Below are 22196 nucleotides of genomic sequence, written 5' to 3' on the forward strand. Positions count from 1 at the left end.
ATTCACCGATTCTTTTCAGTGTAAAAGTCATGCCTCTGCAACCTATCATCAGTCTGGTTTTTCCTCTTTTTTCATTAAAAGGTCATATTTTAGCATGCGAAACAGCATCTCGGTAATCGATCAAGAGCTTATTACAAGCAATTTCTGCTCTAGCCACTGATACATTGACGATATATACCTGATGTTTTGAAAGCCAGGTCCGAACAGCCCAATAACAGCTGGTGTCTAATAGAGTCATGTAAGCAGTGCTTACCAAGTTCCGCACTCCACACTTCATCTAGTGCAAAAAGGAAATGACACTAGAATCTCTGGGCTACCTGTGGATGAATTCAGGCTTAACTGTCATCATATCAGATAAAAGCTTTTTGCAAGCATAACTTAATGACAGCAAACTAAAGTGCCTTGAAATCTCCCCCTCCCCCCGGGGGTCAGGTACCACTCCGCACATATCAGTACAAATTGATATATCAAAAAAATGTTCAAAAAAATATCGAGTGTTTAGAGTTCGAGAGTGATCGTCGTCACTGTAAATTTTTCTGGAATAACAGAGATGAGAAACTTTTATTAATTTGCCTTGTTAAACTGAACTCTCGACTAAGTAAAACATATTACGGAATTTCGTTCCCCTGAGTAAGTTGCACTATAACAGTATTTACTTATCAAAATTACGTAAATCGATACAGCAGGGAATCACCCAGACCACAAGATTGAATAAAAACAATCTCGCTTCAGAACTTCTCAAAAGTTAAAGACGGCAAATAAATAGCATAATGGGCGCCCTTCTGGATATGAATATTTCATGAGAGACTTATGGATGAATACTTACCACTATAAACGTTTGTGTAGACTTCTGACCTCTCTCCATCTTTTGCTTACTGCTTACTTGTACGTTCGGCTACTCTGCGAAAAACCTGTTTTGTTCTTACTATCGAGCCCCTCAAGAGGTTTCTGTTTAGTGTTTTCTGGGAGATGGAACGATAAAACTAAAAAATCCGAACAAATTTATCTCCGGCCCACCCTGACTAACGTAAAGTTACTCGCCTTAGAAAGCTCTATGCACTCAACAACCGCCATATTTTAGACCGCAGTGCGACTCGCGCCAGTCTTCAAGTGTTAAGATTGGCTAATATGCTCGATCCATTTGCCCTAGTGGGTACTTCTCGGCAAATTTTTTTCATCGATGTTGACACTTCGTAAAACATAATTCTTATTTTTCTTCTCTTAAAATATGGAAAAATCTGATAATTCTTCCGGAGACAAGGAATATTGTTCCTGTGAGCTACCAAATTTCGAGCTTAAGTTTTTTGCCGGGCCTCAAATTTAAGCGAGCATGAGTTGAATCAGCTGATTGAACAAAGACACACGGCACTCGGAAACGGACCCAAAAAACAAAAAACTGGTCTGTATCAAAAATGAATGCGTTCCCAGAGAGACTGCATAGCAACAAAAAAGAGTTTCTCTTGGAGTTACTACACCCCGACCAAATGGAACACGAACCGCGTGTTAACCACAAATTCCCGTGCTTTTGAATAAATTTAAGGCCCATGTGAAGTTTCTGTGGGAAAATATTCATTGGCACTTGTATGTAGCCTATCTTGCCATCAAGGAGCAGAGATGTCCTTCGTAAACGTCCGCAGGGTAATGCTTAAGCACAAGAGAGGGGCTAAATGTCCACTTCTAGTTAAATTTTTGTCTTCTTGTGTGGAGCAAAGCCCGGGTAACTTTGTGTCCACGGCCGAGATTTTCGAAGCCTACGAAAGCGCGGTTAGAGTGTGGACGGACAACGACAGTGTTAGCGGCCAAACAAAGTTTTTAATGAAGAGAAACAGTTTTAACAGAGCAAGTATTTTGCAGCGATCATTGCTTTAAAATTTGCTTCGTTTATAGGTCTGTGATTCTATGTTTCAAACAAGAGTGAAGAGAATGAAATAGATATTTTTTTGAACGAATGAATGAATGAATCACGTCAAAGATCAGAGTATTTAGCTATAGAAAGAAACTAATTGGGGACACTATTTGCACATTTAACGCGTTTTTTTTTACAGCAACTGAAAAACGCCATTTCGACTCATAGTCAACTTAAGGGATGGCAAGTGAGGACAGACATGAACAACCACGTTCGCAGATACCGAGGACTTAAACTCCGCCGCGCTCGTCGAAGTCGCCCAGGATATGAATTTGGTGGGCGTGACACCCAACAACGGGTTCAAAATTACATAGACGCAAATCCTCCACCATTACCCCCGATAGAGGTGAGTTTTATTTTACCAACCAAAGCAAAATATTTTTCAAGGTTTTTTTTTTTTAACAGCGATAGCTATTTATTACATGTACCATACAAACCAAGGAGGCAATACCATATATAATTTACTTGCGAATGATATGAGATCACTTTTCCAACATAATCCGAAGTATTCCGAAGATGAATAACAACCACTGGAAGGCTTCCGAATATCACGGGAGGCCATCCGATTTTTTTTCAACAAAGATTGGCCAAGTTTGCCTGAACTCAACCGAAAATTTAGAATATTTCCTAAGGTTACCGAGAAACATCCAAAGAATATCGAAAGTCATAAAAGCTATTCCGAAGATTTCTAAACGAAGCTAAGGCTGTATACGAAGTTTCCCGAGTCAAACAAGGTTTTTTTAAATGTTTTTACTAACATGTTTTGTCATCTTCCTGAATATTTATCCATTCTTTCATTTTACCGATCCATGATGTTCCCAGTGACCCCAGAGGGGCAGGTCGCTGTGCGTTTGCAAACCGCGACATCGAGAGGGGTGAAATAGTAGTAGAATATCAAGGGGAGCATGTTTCCTTGGTAGAAGCGGCCACGCGCAAGGAGAAATACGCCAGGGAGGGCAAAATTTGCACCCTGATGGTCATTGAAAGTGGAGGCCGCCAAATTGCGTAAGTACCTTGTTTGACGTAAGATCTTCAAAAGGCGTTTCATTAACAGAGCTATCTCAACAACCATCGCGACCCTTAGTATAATTAATGGTAACTTGAAAAATGAAACGAGTTTGATCAATTTGTCTATATGAGTCCAGACTAATTAAACCTATAGCCACGGCTGAAATACAAGTATACACAATTTAATAATGCGCATTATTTGTTTTATATTTTGTTTTTAGGATCGATCCCTACTAAGGCAACGAGGAAACCGGGCCGACTTGGGGGGCACTGATCAACCACTCTCGAAACCACGCAAATTTGAGACCCTTCGTAGCGTTAAAAAATTCAGGAAGACCGAGAGTGTTTTTGGTTGCCTTGCAGGATATTCCCGAAACCGTAGAGTTCCTATGGAACTACAACGATACGGATTGGGAATGTCATGCAGACAGTCAAACTATTCCCTCTCAAGCCCTTTAAGGCCTGGATCAAGAATTTAAAGGGAAACAGCAGAACCTGAGTAGTCACGCGGGTTATGGTTATCCTGAATTGTTTTACTAAGCTGACATGTATATTTTCTTCTGCTAAAAACTAAATTGGAGTCCTTTCTTACATGTCGGTGAAATCGAATTGGCATAGACTTCCACTCTTGTTGGTCAATAACGCAGGGCTTTTTTTTTAATTATCTACCTTTGTTACGTTTAGAATGGAGTGTACTTGATTTCGTATTAAAGAGTGGTGTAGGTCTTTGGGGGAAATTAGTGACCTTCGACCATCTCAAAACGAGGGATACGCTTATTCCAAACGTTGCAGGACCGAAATGGTCGACCTGCTTCTTTGTCAAACACCACCAAATCCTCAAATGTTGGGTACACTTGAAAATGTTGACGACGCTAAATAGGCAGAACTGCTAAATTTTGTTCCACTGACATTTTCATGAATCAACTATTTGCTATGATCCAGACCTTAATGTGCTTGAACTCTAATTAACAATTACATTATGAGCTCGAGATTTCTACGAGTTGATAGTTGACGAGGCCGTAGGCCGAATCAAATATCGCCTCTTAGTCAAATCTACTAGCGTTCTATCACGAATGCCGTTCTCTGATTGGCTACGCTTCTCACTAGCTACGTTGTGATCGATAGATAATGAGTGGCGTAGTAGTGTGCCCTTGTTAACAAATTGACGGCCACTTCTTTCGAAGTGTCTGCGAGGAGGATTTCGATAAGAGATTTTTTGAAATCTCGAGCTCGTAATCTAATTGTTAAATAGAAATCGAGGGCGAGTAATCTAATTATTTTAGTAGATTTCTAACTGAAATTTCTTTCAAGTAACGGTTCTAATTATTTCTGGTCTTAGTATTAAACTTCATGCTTTAGGGAATTCGTGCGGACTGAATTAATTGTCAGTTTGACATTTGCAGTTGTGTACGCGCTCTTATCAGTTTCTTTCAAACATTTCGACCTTTTTTAATTCAAGAAACCGCACGTAAATGCCCTCCTTTTAGTCTTCTCAGGAATTTTGTTTATCCATTTGTTTCTGAATGCTCTTTGAAAACTTCGTAGAATCGAGGAAACGTTGCAATGTTGTCGACCACACCAAGCTACTGCACACTAATGCATGATAGTGTGCAGTGGCTCAGCCAATCAGATTACAGCATTTTCATTAGTATAGTAGTAGAATTCTACTAAAGAATCTTAGGGTATGACTTGAACCAGAGTATTGGACTAATTTGTGACCCTTCTCTAGACCGTAATTTATAGGCCTGGTTCATGCCTTAATTTTCGTGAGTAAAAATTGTCCCCACCCCCTTCAAACAAAGTGTAACGTTATACACGTTTATATGGAAACATTTCATTGCATCTCACTAATTAGCAAGTGTACAAACGCATTTTCCGGATTCTGATGTAATGCCTCTCATCCTGAACTGCATCCCTTTCAATTTCTTACGAATTATTCAAATACTTCGCCACCTACTAATAGCAAAAACGAAGTTACTGTTATATAGTTGTATACTGTTATATATACTGTTTCATGTAGATAATGGTGAACAGAGCGTTGTCAGGAAAAGAGTTAAACTAATTAGTAGATATTTTTTTATTAGAATACACGTGATAGTAAACCTTGCATTTGGCTTGACTGATTTTTTTCTGACTGATCATGGCCTGCAGTGGGCCAGCTAAAACCACTAACCCAACATGAGTTATTCGTGAGCAAGAGTTATGTTTCTCTTGTCTCAAAACTTTTGACACAGAGGACTCTGGGAACGAGATTGACACAGAGGCTAAATACCTATCATTGTTACTTATTTCGCCAGGTCCTATTTACTCGAAAGTGGAATCGAGTAGGTGAATTTCGCGAGTCTGAAAAATTATCCATTTGTTATAAAAAAAAGTCGTCAGTGTTTATAGCTAACTAGATATTTTTGAAAATTTCAACAAATGGCAATCCGTATTAGCAAACGGGTACTCAGAATCGTAGCGAATCGCGAAAACCGCTCAAATTTAACCCAGCGAAAGGAAGAAACAGTACTGAAGGTGTCAACATTATAGATAAATAATAAATCCTTCTAAAAAAAATGGAATTCAATTGGAAATCATCTTTAATAACCAATAACCAAAAACGCAATTTTTTACCCGCCATTACCGTGAAAGCTTTTGTCACTTTAACTGAAGCCAGAGGACTTCACATTTGTGATATGCAATCCAATTGTGTTTGGTTTTGCTGGTAGTGTGTTAAAAGTTGAATTTAAAACTCACAATTTGGAATGATACTACTTTTCTTTGGATCTGAATTTCTAAGTTAGCACCCTACGGACATTATATGACCAAGAAAATTACTTCATTGTGATTGGCTAAAAGCAGGCTAATTTGTCGTTAATTCTTAATTTGCACTGCAGTACAAATCAACGCGCGGGCGTTCGCAATTTTCTCAGTCATATAATAAATAAGTAATTGTATGAGAGTTTGAGCAATTAAGGACTCACACTACTCCTGATATTGGAAAATTCTTTCAAATCGCACTCGCCTAAAGGCTTGTGCAATTTTGAGAGAATTTTCAAATATAAGGAGTAGTGTAAATCGTATGAATGCGAGTGCATTCATACGATTACCTATACTAACACTAACTTCATTCTTCTGGGGTAAATGTTTCAGTCATCATCGTCATCAATGTCTTGATCAGAGCTTGCTGGTAATGAGGCGTAGAAACGTTTTGCAGTTTCAGATAAATATTTCTGAGCTAGCTTTATACAGTCTTGCTTAACATCATCGCGAATGGGTTTCTTTTCTAGTCTCACTGGAACCAAATGTTCAGCCGCATTCAATTCCACGCCTTGCTTTTTCTTCAGAAACGAGACAATTCTCGGCTTTTCTTTCGTATCCATTATAAACCTTATAAATGGGGTTTCCGGGTGCCAGCTTAGTTGTAAGTTCTCCTCCTGATCGGTTATTTCTCCAGAACCAAAATTGATAAACGCGATCTTCCTTACTTCGAATTTCTCGCGTTCAATGTCCTCCCTTCTAGCAACGTACTTCATTCTTAGAAAGCTTTTATAGTTCATAATCCAATCCAATCCAAATTCACCCAGTAACTTTTAACGTTATTTAAGCGGCCGTTTCGTAGTGTCGTTTCCCACTCCTGTGGAGTTTCAATTTTTTCTTTGTTGTTAAAGAATTGCTGAATACAGCTAAACCGCCTGTCACAAATTGAAAATGAGTGTCCCTCCAGTAGGAATTTAAGGTCCACTCTTAGAAACTCTCCCTTTCTAACAATATGGTATAGGTAAAAAAATAAGTAGGATTCTTTAAACTGAGCCGGCGAGTTATCTGCCCACAGTATAAGGTGATGGAATTTACCGTATTTTTCCTGAAGGCTTTTCAGAAGATAGTTCAGCAGAGATATTACCTCGTTTGGACCGCTTCCTCCAATAGATTCATCATAGAAGAAACAATGAATGATGTCCTCGTTGGCACAATAGATCCCGAAAAGGTTAGCCCGTAGCTTCCTCGCGTAAAAGCCATCCTGAGAAGAAACTTTTGGTGTCCGTAAGCACTTATGGTAATCCATTTGGAGAGTTAACACCCTCGGTAACATATTTCAGGTAGGATTTATTATTTATCTTGTTGACCTGTTCAGTTGGCCTTGCACACGACAATTCGCTTGCTACGCAAAACGCATAACTGAAAGAGCCCGCACGCGACGTTGCGCGCGTAATAACTTCGAGCATAAACTTTAGTAGCTTTTGTCGACGGTAAGTCCGCTCGGTCGGATATAGAGATTAGCTCAACCATATACCCGACTTGTGTCCTTAGAGGACAAAGGGCAAAGTTATTTAGCAACGCTGGTTACGCCGCAAAATTGCAGAAAAATGCTTTGAAATCTTACTTTCATGTACTTTTGCATCAGACCAAATAAAGGAAGAGAGCAACAAAATTTTCTTTTTGATTTCTTTGGAGCAACTTTGAGAAACATTTATAGAAATTGCGGGAAACTTTTTGGGAAATCTTGAGCAACTTGTGGAAAGCCCTAGCTACGCTATACAAAACGCATAACTGTAAGAGCGCGCGTAATAACTTCAGGCGTAAACGTAACTTCAGTAGCTTTTGTCGACGTAAAGTCCGTTCGGTCGGGTATAGAGATTAGCTCAATCATATACCTGACTTGTGTGTTTAGACAGACCTTAGAGTGCCTATAGATTGATTTTTAACATGTTGCGTCCTACTCATCAAGTAAATGCAGAGCGCAGAGGCACAGATGATATTGATTTCCACCTACTTTGTACAAATTTGATGCGGCAAAACCATGGCAACATTTTAAGGAAGGTCATCCCGTTGCAAGTTCAGTGGAAAGAGGGAGAAGAAAATTGAACTCTAACAAGTTAAAAAGGGTCTACCTGCCAAAGAAAAAAGCGTGGACAAGACGTAAAAATGGAGGTTTTAAAGACTTGTACCAGTTGGAATTCACATACTGCGACAGTGGTTGTCTCTTAAAAGAAGGCTTATACAATATTAGAAGCATTGCACGACAGCAAAGAAACTTGCTATACCAGAAATGTTATAATGAACAGAACTACCTTTTGTCAAAGCTCATGGAATTGAAACTGACATTCAGTGGCGTACGGAAAATTTCGTATCATGTACCATCGCTCGGAAAAGTTTGCAAGACTGCGTTCCGGAAAGTATACGGCATTTCTAAGAGCAAAATTGAAGTTTTGCTTAAAAAGATCGACCAAGACGGGTTGTTCATAGAACCAGACAAAAGGGGACAGAAGACTCCTCGGAAACTTCTACCCGATGCGAGAGATGCTGTCATGGACTTCATATTATCGTACGAGATTATAGAATCACACTATCGGAGAGCAAGAAGTGGGTGCAAGAAATATTTTGATTCTAACTATTTATTTCGATGCGCCAAATGTGGTCTGAATTCGTCCGTGAACACCCTAATTTAACGACAACCAGCTTAAAAAACAAAAATAGTGGACCTGTAATTAGTTTTTCAACTTTTAGAAATATATTTAACAGGGAACTGAAAGACGTTTTAAGTTTTAGAAAGTTTAGGGTTGATACAAGAGTGTGACAAATGTAAGAACAGGCTTGACAACCTACGATCGTTGAACAATCGATCTAGCAAGCAAGACGACGAAATTCGTGACCTGATAACTCGTCGGAGCCTACACCTTCGAGAAAGCGAGGTCAGATTTGCGTCCTTGAGATATGATGTCGCAGTTCTAGCTGAAAAAGTGTATTGAATGTAGTGAGATAGCTCGGATGAGGAGTTTATCGGAGTTCACAAAATAAACAGGAACAAAAAAAATGTAGATTGTTGTATTGTTAAGTTTTTTCCCAAAAATAACCAGAAACTGAAAATGCTTGAAATTTATTACAAAACCGATCGGATCTCGGTGAAAAATGGGTAAGGGCTCTTTTTGACTGGATATGTCGTATACGAGCACACTGACAAGAATCAACATCTGAAGACGTTGTCAGATGTGATACTGTCAAACAAACCGCAACTCTTTAAACAATGTGTGGCCATAAATTTACTTTGACTTTTATGCAGAATGCCCGGGGGGTAATGGGCCGGACGTCTATAAATTACTTACAAGTAATTAGTCAACAAGAATTGCAAGCTTGGTTAAGAGGGGATTTATTACGCAACTGAAAATGTTCAGAAAAATGCCACGATCACAAACTGGGGAGACATTGCAAACTTCAAACGCGCAATTCTGACCGGAAGCCGACTAGTCGCATACTCGCGCCTGATGTTAAACAAAACAGAAGGGAAAGAGAGTTGGAAACAAAATAAAAGGAGTGTCTCGTGTGATCAAAGCAAGTTATTTCAGAAACGCCATTAACACTAACAAAAATCTTTAACAGTAATCGTGCGGGATCATCCTAGACACGGCCGGGTCCAATACTTAAAGAATATTGTTCCAGCAATGAAGCAATCTGATTGGCTGATTTGACTTCCTAGCCCTCTAAATTAACTTGGGGCTGAAATATAAACTAGCTATGTAACGCTTTCTCTTGGTATACATTGGAATATCCCACTTGTATTCACTTGGCATATATACCAAGAAAATACAAGTGACAATAGAGAAAGCGCTGCATAAGCGTTGCGTGGGAAAGGATACCCCTTATTCCCTCCCCGTTTACACCTGGTATGCAGGATACGAATGAATGAATGAATGCTTTATTTAACGTGGATATACGCTTAGCTTGAGAGCTAGTTTACAGGTGTTCCACCTAATAACTAATGAGAACCTAACAACTAAACAACGATAATATCACAATTCATCAGGTGAAAATCACAAATTAAATACTGATTAAAACTATTCAAAACTATTATTACAATATTACCGCCGCAGTCAAAATACTATTAAAACTAATGTCACAAATGTACTAATCCCCGAAATTTAGCGATCTAATTCTGTTCACTATTTCATTGGTGCCTACTTTAATTCTAATGTCATTTGATAGTTCATTCCATTTCTTGGCTCCAAAATATCTCAATGACTTGAGTCCATATATGGTAGTGTTAACTTTAGGTAAAGATAAAACATATTCTTGGCGCCGGAGATTGTACTTAAATGAGCGTAAATTAATAAAGTTCCTAATTGCCCGTGGTGCTTTGTTCGATATGCTATTATGTATTGTCAATAACATGTCTTGAATTCTTCGAGATTCCATGGAGGGTAGTCTTATCCTGTCCAAGAGATGCTGATAGGATGCATGTTTATCATTATAGACATATCTCAACGCCCTTTCGTTGACTTTTTCGATTTTTGTAGTGTTTCTTTTCCCGCAATGGTGCCAAACTTGGTGGCAGTAATAAAAATTAGGTAGTATGAACGAACGATATAACGATTCCTTGGTTTTAAGTGGTAAAATGTTTTTCAGTCTATTAAGGGCGTTTATTTGAGCACTCACTTAAGTAAGGCAAATACTCGATACAAGATCGTCAAATTTTAGCTTACTGTCAAGTACAACCCCCAAGAGGTTAGTCGTTTCTGTGGTCCTAATATCAATATTCCCGATTTAAGGAGTAGCTGTTCTTCTGTTCTATATATATACATGGCTTATCGTTATAAGAATATTAAAAATACCAGTACAGCAAAAAAATAATGTTTTCAGTGACAATGCAGCAAAAGCAACAAAAAAGAAATACCACAATGTACAGAAAACAAAAATTAATTTTTATACCAAAAACATTCCAAAGCAAACAAAGTATGGTATTATTATCCAAAAAACTCTGGAAACACATCCATGTCTACAATAAGGAAAAGAATAGAAGCAATGTCAATAATAACGACTAATAAATGGCTTATAGCACTAGCTAGCACAACGAAAAGGCCAAAAATACTCCAATACTTCTCATAAACACTACTATTAATCTACACTTAGCCAAGTCTTGCCATTATCTTAAATATTCCTCTTTTTTAGTGAAAGGTCATATTTTAGCATGCGAAACAGCCTTTCGGTAATAGATCAAGAGTTTATTACAAGCAATTTCTGCTCTAGCCACTGATACATTGACGATAATTATACCTGATGTTTTGAAAACCAGGTCTGAACAGCCCAATAACAGCTGGTGCCTAATAGAGTCATGTAAGCAGTGCTTACCAAGTTCCGCACTCCACACTTCATCTAGTGCAAAAAGGAAATGACACTAGAATCTCTGGGCCACCTGTGGATGAATTCAGGCTTAACTGTCATCATATCAGATAAAAGCTTTTTGCAAGCATAACTTAATGACAGCAAACTAAAGTGCCTTGAAATCTCCCCCTCCCCCCGGGGGTCAGGTACCCCTCCGCACATATCAGCTCCCCCCTCACGACAATAATGGAACCTTCTGCCAAGGCAATAAACCCACTCAGCTTTGGGAAATTCCGTGCACTTTTAGGATTGTGTCACGTCGGACAGCTAAGTACATACCCAGCCGTCAGACTGACTTGAGACTATGGACACAAGTTCAAACTGACCCCACCCCCCCTAGATTAAGGGCCAGGGACCCCAAAGAGGTATCCACAATTAGCCACACTCCTGTAGATGTCTCCAGATGCCTCCCTGGAAAACAATGTGCTACGCTAAACTGAAATCGATGCCTGCGGCATCGATTTCAGCTCGCATACCTTCGATTTCGCTCGCATACCTTAAAGGTATGCGTTTTTCAAAACTTCAAGGAAAAGTGCAATTGTAATGGCTCTATGTTTCCAGGTCATGCATTTTCTGTAAAACAACATGTCCTTTTGCACTCAGATTAAGTCACTGTCTGAGCCCATGTAGGGTTGACCTGCCCGTGGGCTTGGAGAGGTAAGATCAGTACATTATAGCAACCCTGTTGTGCTTACAAAATTTACCTTTGGCTTCAACTTTATAACAAAGCAGTTTGATTTTGACAGTGTGGCATGTTTATGATCTACAGCCCCTACCTTCATCTAGAAAAACCAAACTCAAATTGAAAATGAAAACAAGAAAATCCAAAAGAGTATTAATCAAGTCAAACTGGTTTGAAAAGTTTACCAACAAAAATAACTTCACAGCACAATTAACAGACCCCTTTTTCAAAACTGCAGGTAGACATATTAAGATGGTCTTAATATGTTCTTTGAATTTGTTTCAGAAATACTACATATAATATGTTATTAAACTTTTAGTTGGCATATTTTGTTATAATTAAATAAATAAACAAATAAATAAATGAGTAAGTAAACAAATCAGTAACTCAATAAATAAAATAACAGTCTGTCAGGTAGTAAACTAGTTAACATTAACGAGTAGAATTGCAACATTAGTTTTTGTTAGTTTTGAAACGCCGATCGTTTATCAACTTCCTATGCAACTTCCTACTGATTTATTATCAGTTATTGTTCAAGCCAAGTACGTGATTTCAAAATCAAAGCTTTCATAAAATGGTGATTTTCACACGTATGTAATACAGCATATTCAACCCACCCGCTGCGTCACACCACGGAGGAGTGTGGGAAAGATGCATAACAACTGTGAGAAAGGTCATGAAAGCGCTACTCAAGCAACAAGTTCTTGACGATGAAAGGTCTTAACACGCTGATGTGCGAGGTGGAATCCATTGTTAATGGAAGAACAATCACCAAGGTATCTGATGATGCAAGGGATCTCAACGCACTAACACCTAATCATCTCCTGCTACTTCGAGCGGGAACAGCAATCCCACCCGGTGTATTTTCCAAGGAAGATAACTGCACCTGTTGTAGATGGCGCCAAGTGCAATATCTTAGCAATATCTTTTGGTGAAGCTGGACCAGAGAGTACCTGCCGTCACTGCAGCAATGTCAAAAGTGGAACAAGCCACAGTGTAATCTCGCCGAGAATGATATTGTGCTTCTTCTTGATGAGAATACGCTCCGCAGTCTTTGGCCACTAGCACGATTACTGGAAGTATACAAAAATCGCAAGGATGGGCTAGTACGCTCAGCTAAAGTCAAGACAAAGACGTCCATATTAGTGCGACCCGTCGATAAGATTGTTCTACTCGAGGCTGTAGAGATGACAAGCAAGGATTAGATAAGTTTAGCTAGTATTATGGACACTATAACCATGAACTTTACTGTTATAACTAATCATAGTTTTAGCGTTTCAAACCTTTTATAGTTTATCTGTAAAGGCTATTTGTAACGCCTTTAAGGGGCCGGAATGTTAGTTTTGAAACGCCGATCGTTTATCAGTTTCCTATGCAACTTCCTACTGATTTATTATCAGTTATTATTCAAGCCAAGTACGTGATTTCAAAATCAAAGCTTTCATAAAATGGTGATTTTCACACGTATGTAAATGTTCTAGAAATTTTGCCGCTAGGAAGTTGTCTTTATTGTGGGCGCCACGTTTCTCACAACGCTCTAGTTTTTTCACGTAGCATAGGCAATAAAAGACGACGCGCAACTTCTTTTAGTCAGAGATTGTTAGTGAAGTTACACCGCTACCGTGCTACGATCAGAGGATCCAAGTTACCGCTCTTTCAAGTTGAATCTACCAAGTGGAGTTCGAATATCTCGCACCGCGCTACCCCTGTACTTGTTTATGATTTGAGTAAGGGCAACCTCAAGAATCTTTACAATTACAGTTTTAACATTTTTTAAATATTACTTACAACCATACTAACTCAACCGGGCCACCATTGTCTAGCAGTAACCATAGTTACATTGCTTTCTTATTCCGACACCCTCTCCCTTATTATATCAGAACATGTTTTATTTATCATGCTGAAGTGGTTCTTATATTTATGGTTTTTTATGGGCCAAATTTCAGCCTGATGTTCTTAATCTATTTGTTTTTGTATGCGGGTGCTCACTGTAGTTTCGATCGTACCTTTTCAGTATGCCTCGACGGCTAACAGGGCTCGTTCGGTCTCGCCGTGAGTATTTTGGCACGCCAGCGCACCAAGCAACCGACGGTTCATTGACTACGTTATATGACGACAATTTAAATTTTGATGTGAAGTATATATGAAATAATAAGATATGAACTCAATTAATTGACCTCGCTCCTAATGTGTGGCTTCATAGCTCAGTTGGAAGAGCATCGCACCGGTATTGCGGAGGTCACGGGTTCGAATCCTGTTGAAGCCTTGATTTTTTCAGGCTTCTTCTTTCCAATTGCTTAAATTGGAAAATTTACTGCGATGATCATTCTTCACTTTCATCTACAACCGCAGTTCATATATGAATTATTTCATATATACTTCACATCATTTTCACTCCACACGGGAAGATATGAACTCAATTAAGGTATCAGTATAACCCATTTGACCATCCGCGCGCGGTCCGCTCTAGCATTCGCGGCTTTAACAAAAACCCATATAAACCGTATATTTACTGGAAGCTTAATAACTACAGATTATGACCCGACCTGTTTAAAACGGTAGAAATTTACCGTGTTCGAAAATGTGAATATATTTACAAAGCTTCACGAACCCATAAATCAAGGTATACGCCCGCTCAATTTAGGTCGGAGAAAACGATTAACATGGCGTCCGTTTCTTCGCACATTGACCTCAAAACCGTGTCTCAGATTTTTGGCACATGCGTTTGTTATTATTTTACAAGAGGATAAAGTTAGAAAAGGGAAAAAATAGGAATGCCCGCGAAAAAAAGGCATAACTTTTTAATGAAAAGAGTAATCAGAATTCGCAGACACGGTTTTGTCGGCGATCGTTCTGACAACATTCTCTCCGAATTTCTGCCAATTTGGTCCAGGGGCTGCCGACCTGGAACTCGAAATGTACATACAACTCGCCTATTTTTTACTTTCGAGAAACAGAGAAAAAATAAAATTCGGCGGCATCCAAGTGTTACGAGATTATCACACCAAGGGAGACACCGCAGAGGAATCAACTTTCTGTATAACAATAGGACTGCGACAGTTAACATGCAACAGATACAAATTTCCGCGACGGCGCGCGGTAAATTATTCACCAGTGAATAAACCGCTTTTTCATGTGTGAAGTCAGAATTCCAAAGTTAGTAAACGTGTAATTGTCTTTTGATTTACTATATTAGCGTTCGAAATTTTACATATCGGTTGACTAATCTTCAAAATTATGACCATGTCACTGTCCCCGAGAAAATGCAAGCGCACAAGGGGAAACGCTGGAGAGGACGTCGTAAACGGGACTACATCCACTGATGTTGATGCAAAGGCAAAGATACTGGAAGAAATGACAATAGCTGGGTAAGAAAAAAAAATGTTGCACTGCTGATTCTAATTTTGTACAATCGATCTGCCTTTCAATTTCGTCCACTTCTCTTCGTCAGTCTCCTCTGCTTCGACAGTTTCTTGCAACAGTATTTTAGCGCAGCTTGCGCTCATTTCGGCTTGCTCACTGGCTTCGTGATCGCGATCGTTGTCGAGTTCATCCAGCAATTTTTCTTGATTGTAAAACGAACCCTTTGCCGCTTTCCGCTAATTTAGCGGCCCACTCTTTGTCGAAAGTGTTTTTCGCCTTCTTTGGCCTTCCTTTAGCCGATGAAAACGTGCAAGATCGCTCTGTCTTCCTCGAAGACAACCGGCACTGATTATGGCGCGCGAATCGCGTGTCAACTCAGCATGATCTTGATGTCATGTGACTTCTTGCCTCGATAATTAATTCATTTGACAGAACTTGTCAACTCTCAATTAAGTAATTAATATGCAAAAAATCTTTCTCGCGCAATAACTAGCGGCAGATATAAGATTTTTTCGTGAAGTTTTTTTTATCTTAAAGATTACTTTAAGATTTATCCAACCGCTTAAAAAAGTAAAATTATGCAAAATTGCAAATTTTCCCCTTACTGATACCTTAATTGACCTCGCTCCCAATGTGTGGCTTCGTAGCTCAGTTGGTAGAGCATTGCACCGGTATTGCGGATGTCACCGGTTCGAATCCCGTCGAAGCCTTGATTTTTTTCAGGCTTCCTTCCAATTGCTTAAATTGGAAAATTTACTGCGATGATCATCCTTCACTTTCAATTTAAATTTTGCTGTATAATGAGCTCTTTCTTCAGTTAATGGGAATTTTTTAAACACATTTCATAAACAGGATATTCTCTTAGTGACACAGGATTAATTTTGTAATTCGTGAAATTACAAATCAGCGATGCAATTTCGTGTAAACAATTTTAAAAAGAATAATTTTTCGTTCATTGTCAAAAACCCATTTGCACAGAAAGTAAAAGTTAAAAAGGTTTTATTATTAATCTGCGCCGGGCCATTTATCATTTTTGGCAGCAAATTGCGAGACCTTAGGTCAGGCAGACCGAGAAACGACATCTTACCCGTAACTACTTCTCTGGCCTTCTTTCGATTGCACAATTTGCTGATACAACAATTGTGCAACTTGTCGCGCGCTCATTGGCTAATTTTTTTATAGTCAGTTAGAGGGAAAGGTACACGAAATTTGCCAGAATACTTACAGGGTGGCCACCACAGTAAAAAATTTGGAACGAATAAAAGATAATTATTCCCGCGACGCGTTTCTTTTTCTGTGGCGGCCATTTTGAACGGTTGGAGGTCTGGAGCTTTACAATACGTATGACAATTCTCGGAACACTGATCGCGTACCGTTAAGGTTTTGTAAGAACTAGCTCTCGAAAGGTTTTTCTATTTGGAAAATCGCACCAGACGACCACTAACTTAAAATTGAAATCAGCTGCCACGAACTTTTCAAAGCGGCAAGGGTCGAAAATTCAATTTCGCTCATATTCTTATGGTAGATAGGCTAGGGCATGACGAAAACTACTGGATAGTTTTTTTGGCAAAATATCCTTTTATTTCAAAGAAATATGCAAATTACCAATCTCCGTTGAAATCGTCATTTGACGCACCATTTTATTAAGCAAGTTTGAGAGCCTCGCATGCAAAACCACATCATTCTTCCGTCTTTAAAACACTCAAATATTTTTGTGCAATGTTTAAATGTGTATTGGGTTGATTTTAGGGAATGTTGCGTTGTCTTTTTGGGTGCAAAATAATTAAATTTCGAAGACATGTATTTCATTTACTTAAAAGTACTTCGTGAATATAGTTAATTTTCACCCTGTGCGAAACCTTCAAATGGATTAAGCTTCTGGTGGTTGAATCGCCGAGGGATGGTCTACGGATTCCAGTAAAAATTTCTTTGGGCAAATGATTGTGAGCGACGCGAGAACTTTTCAAAGCACGTCAAAAATGCAAATATTTGACCATTCGTCGTCAATTTACGGGTTAGAGGTATATTTTAGCATGCGCCACACGACTTTACCTATAATAAGTTGAAATAGACACAGAGCTGATAATTTGGAAACGTTCTAACCTTATTTGTTGTAAAAGGCAGGTCCAAAGCCGACTTGACGTGTTTCTAGTCGATCTCTCACCACTCGTCGCATATAAAGCAGAAGTTTGCTTTTGTTTATACAAGGTTAACGTCCGATGTACATCGCCTACGGTCAACCTATTATTGGTCGAATACCATGAATCTGTGAGCATCTTTCTGCGCATATCAACATCATTGCATTTAAGTCAAAAACGGCTGAATCATTTGTAGATAGTTGCTTGCTTTGCACTGCGCCAAAATATTAAGTTTCATCGATTGCTGACCATTGCTGATAATCGTGTCGGCGCAGCACAATCTTACAGCCGTTATTTGTTCGTCACGCAATGCTGTCACGGTTTATGCTGCACATTTTGATCATCTATTTTGCATAGAGCACTCTCAGGATAAGTGAAACAATTTAATCATTGTTCATCTGTTTGTTCATATATATAATAATATTTGTATATTTATATATTCGTATTCTATAGTGTACGTGGCCTCGGTCCAAATCACGTTTGTTGTACGTTCTGATGTTTCAGACAACAGCTGATAAAACTAGTGCCTGTACTCATTAGAATTTTAAAAAAATCGCCATACACAAATTATAGATCAATGAAGCAAGAACTAGCTGAAATAAAAATAGGAAATGACGTGTCTAATTCGTGAGAAAAACAGACTAAATTTAATTAGTAATTACGTGAGTAAATAGCCCTAGCCATGCCATTTTATTTGGCGTATTTTGTTTCCTTAGTGGCGAGGCATTGGTATGTTTGTAACAGAGAACAGAGGACTGTTGTCAATACAGTCCAAAATTATTGTCAGTAAAATATTGTAAATAAAACACCTATTGACCGGTTACCTCCGCGGTCACCATTTGGTCGTTCCGACAAGGGTTTCATCATTGTCTTTACCCCTATCAAGCGGCCACCCAAAATTTAAAAACTTTGTTTTGGAAAGGGCGATGGCAGACAAGAGTCTGAAATTGAAGGTGCATGACGAGTGATAATTCAAACACACGTCTATCATGATTGTCTTGAATTGACTCCATGTTCACCAAGCAATTTATAACCCGATAGTGAAAAATTAAATATTCAAGGTACACCAACCTCTATTTAAGCGACTAGCCCCATTAAGCGGTCACCGCCCATTTCCCCGAGGGTAGCCCACTGTATTACATGTAAACCAAAAGTAATTGCACAGCGCGAAAAGACCTAGGTACGAGTTTAGCGTTACAGCATTACGCAGGGCATGTAGGTAGAGGTGGTCGAGTGAAAGATAACAACAGGGTCAATGGTAAACTATTTATTCTTTTCATTTCTTAATTTAATCTCTTCCTTCTCAACACGATTGTGGGCTCCCAGTGGTTCCAAGCCTTACGGAGCCATACGTATTAGGATAGAAATTGTCCTACTCCTACCCCCTAAAATGGGATGACAGCATTGCGTGACGAACAAGGAGCCGCTGCAAGCAAGGATTCGAGCCATCAAACCATGATGATCAAACGTAATATTTTGGTGTAGTGCAAAGCAAGCAACTATCTACAAATGACTTAGCCGTTTTTTGACTTAGATGCAGTGGTGATCGTATGTGTCGAAAGAGGGTCACAGATTGATGGTATTCGACCGTTAAATAAGTTGACAGTTGGCGATGTACATCGGACGTTATGTAAACAAAAGCAAACTTCTGCTTTATGTGCCACGAATGGTGAGAGAAACACGTCAAATAGGCCTTGGACCTGCCTTTTAGAGGTTATCTGTTGTCTATTTCAACTTAACATAGATCAAGTCATGTGGCGCATGCTAAAATATACGTCTAACCCGTAAATTGAAATTTGACGAAGGATGGTCAAATATTTGCATTTTTAACCTACTTTGAAAAGCTCTCGCGTCGCTCACAATCATTTGCCCAAAGAAATTTTTACTGGAATCTGTAGACCATCCTTCGGCGATTCGACCACCAGAAGCTTAATCCATTTGAAGGTTTCGCACAGGGTGAAAATTAACTATATTCACGAAGTACTTTTAAGTGAATGAAATACATGTCTTCGAAATTTAATTATTTTGCACCCAAAAAGACAACGCAACATTCCCTAAAATCAACCCAGTACACATTTAAACATCGCACAAAAATATTTGAGTGTTTTAAAGACGGAAGAATGATGTGGTTTTGCATGCGAAGCTCTCAAACTTGTTTAATTAAATGGTGCGTCAAATGACGATTGTAACGGAATTTGGTAATTTGCATATTTCTTTGAAATAAAAGGATATTTTGCCAAAAAAACTATCCAGTAGTTTTCGTCATGCCCTAGCCTATCTACCATGAAAATATGAGCGAAATCAAATTTTCGACCCTTGCCGAGTTATTTCCTATTCTTATGGACAGGGACTGTTAAGGTAATTCCTCTGAAATAAAAGTGAGATTTTTGCTCAAACTTTGTCCTCTGAATGTTTGTCATATGATAACTTCAATTTTGAAATAAAAACGGGGGCTGCCCATGCTCATTAAGGAGCAGTGAGGCATTGAAAATGCCCCATTTTGGCATTATTTAATGCTTATTATAAGAACGCATTCCCAGTAATTGTAACACCTTTGTAAGCCCGGACTCATAAGAACACGCATTAAACTACAGTCAATACATTGTGTCGGACACAAATAAACGTTTAAGTTTGATTCAGACAGAAAGCTAAATCCTTGATTAAAAATTTGAACCAAATTTCTTGACGTGGTTACCGACTGCAAAATAGAAAAGCCCACAGTGTATCTGCTATATTTCTTATTTATTCAATTTTCAGCAATAGAAATTAAATCAGTCTTTTCTCGCGCAAAGCTTATGATTAGTTGATTACAACGACTGGGAAAAAAATTGGGGTGCCCATGCTCGTTGGTGAGCTAGAGCCATTTTTCAACTGATAGAGCTCAATATCAAGGCAAATTCGTCATGTTTTCAATATGCGCGTGTACAAACGCGCGCTAATGACGCCATAAATTATGCGCAGTAAGGATGCGCAATGCAAATGTGAGGAATGACCTTCATAGCTTATCACATACGGGACAAAATTACTGAATGCTGATTGGCTGAGATAGGAGGCATTTTTAATGCAGCAAAGCCCAGTCTTTTGGTGGCAAAGCAAAAGGATTTTTCCATCGAAAAATGCATTGATTTATAGCCTGAAAAAAAGGATGAGTTATTAGAGCTCGTTTGGACACTTGTTTACGTCTTTCATCGATTGATGAAGTAGTTTCACGCCGTTGCAAACTTCGCAAAACAGGTGAATAAAACTAGATTGCTTAAAGTTTTATTTGTAAAGAAATTGCTTTAAGTGAATTGAACTTGCTGTGTTTTGCTTACTATTATAGTAGGCTTTTCTAGTTCTACTGCTAGCCTGTTCTTTAATGACAACCGCCAAACCTGTTTACGGAACGGCAAGACCTTCGTTTGCGCATAATTTTGCTCTTTATGTGATAAACAAGTAATCGCAATTGCTCTCGGACAATTAAGGATTAATTTCACTTGTGTTTTTAAAGTTTTCCAAATTGTTGTGAAAACTTTGAAAATACGCGTGAAATTAATCCTTAATTGCGCTGTGGCCCATGCGGTTACGTATACAAATATAATGAAAGAGAGCCTGTGTGTTACGCTCTTCACCAGAAGCCTACTCATATTTTTCCTTGGCCATCGTAGCTTTAGAAGAAACAAAACACAAACCGCGGTGATAAACATGGAACCAAAACGCATGTTAAACAAAGTTAATTTCCTTGACGTTTCGTATGTACAGCATTCATCTTCAGAAGTGACCGTTAACTAGATTACAATCGAAATTTAAACGCGAAGAAAAAGAAAAAGACTGGTATCTAATAATATGTAACAAGACTAATAGTTAATAACAAACAGATGAGTCTGCGGGAGAGAAAAAAAAATTACCATAATAATAACAATACAAAATGTTAGTAAAGAAAAACGTTGGCAGTGAAAAACTTTTTCCTCCATTTTCAAGAGCGGTCTCGATACGCCCCGTTTTCGTGATGGATTAGTGTGGACGGTAGGCCAACCCGTAGAAATAAAGCTGCGTTTTCAAATTTTTCCGGCGCAGTGTAGACGGGGCCTGATGGTATAATTTCTTAAACGCTGGTCATGTTGGAACGACCCAGTTATACCGGAATCAGAAGCAAAATCAGAAGGAGGATAGCATTCAGCTTGCAATAGTGGCGTTGCTAAATATCACTAACTTCATAAAATGTTTAGAGTAAGTCTTTCATCCAAGCTGCATTCTGTAAGTAGGCTCATTGCTTTTTGTGCGCCAAATACCATCTGGACCATAACTGATAAGTTTGTCAGTGACTGTTTTTTAGATGTTACCTCAAGACGTTTCTGCTAGTGCTAAGGATCCCATTAGATGAAAATGAAAGGTTATACTCGAGATTCAAAAAGGCGGTACGTTAAATGAGCGCACTTAGAAGGGTACTTGTGAAATTCAAAAAACTTAGCCGGAGAATTTTAGATCATAAACATTAATATTCAAATGGCAATGAACAACACAAACTTGTTCGAAAACCAAAAAAATTTAGATAATTCAAAAGGCCGTAAAGTTCGCTTAAAACAAAAGTTCCAACAACTTAAAAGTTTCAGTAAAGGAAGACGTGAAATTAAACTGTATTTAATATTGTAAAAAAAAAAACAAAAAAAAACAAAACAAACTAATATAACCTTATTTTTAAACCCATTTTTCAATATTCATTCAAAATTCATGTACTTGTCAAAAAGAAAATCACTTGGAAAGATTGGGCGCTTTCCATTCGACCAAAACTTCTAGTGTGAAATTTCCTAGAGCGAATGGAACACAATTTTCCGGTTGACTGCACCGCCGGAGTGGAAAACGATAAGCCCGTTTCAAAGTCTATCTTTTTGTCGAGGGTCGAGGGTCGAGGGTAGTAGTAGTTATTTTTTTCAAATGTCACAAATGGTAAGAGTTGTGAATCGAAAGCTTGTCAATCCCA

The sequence above is a fragment of the Orbicella franksi genome, chromosome 5, assembly GCF_964199315.1.
Source record: "Orbicella franksi chromosome 5, jaOrbFran1.1, whole genome shotgun sequence".
Taxonomy (NCBI): domain Eukaryota; kingdom Metazoa; phylum Cnidaria; class Anthozoa; order Scleractinia; family Merulinidae; genus Orbicella; species Orbicella franksi.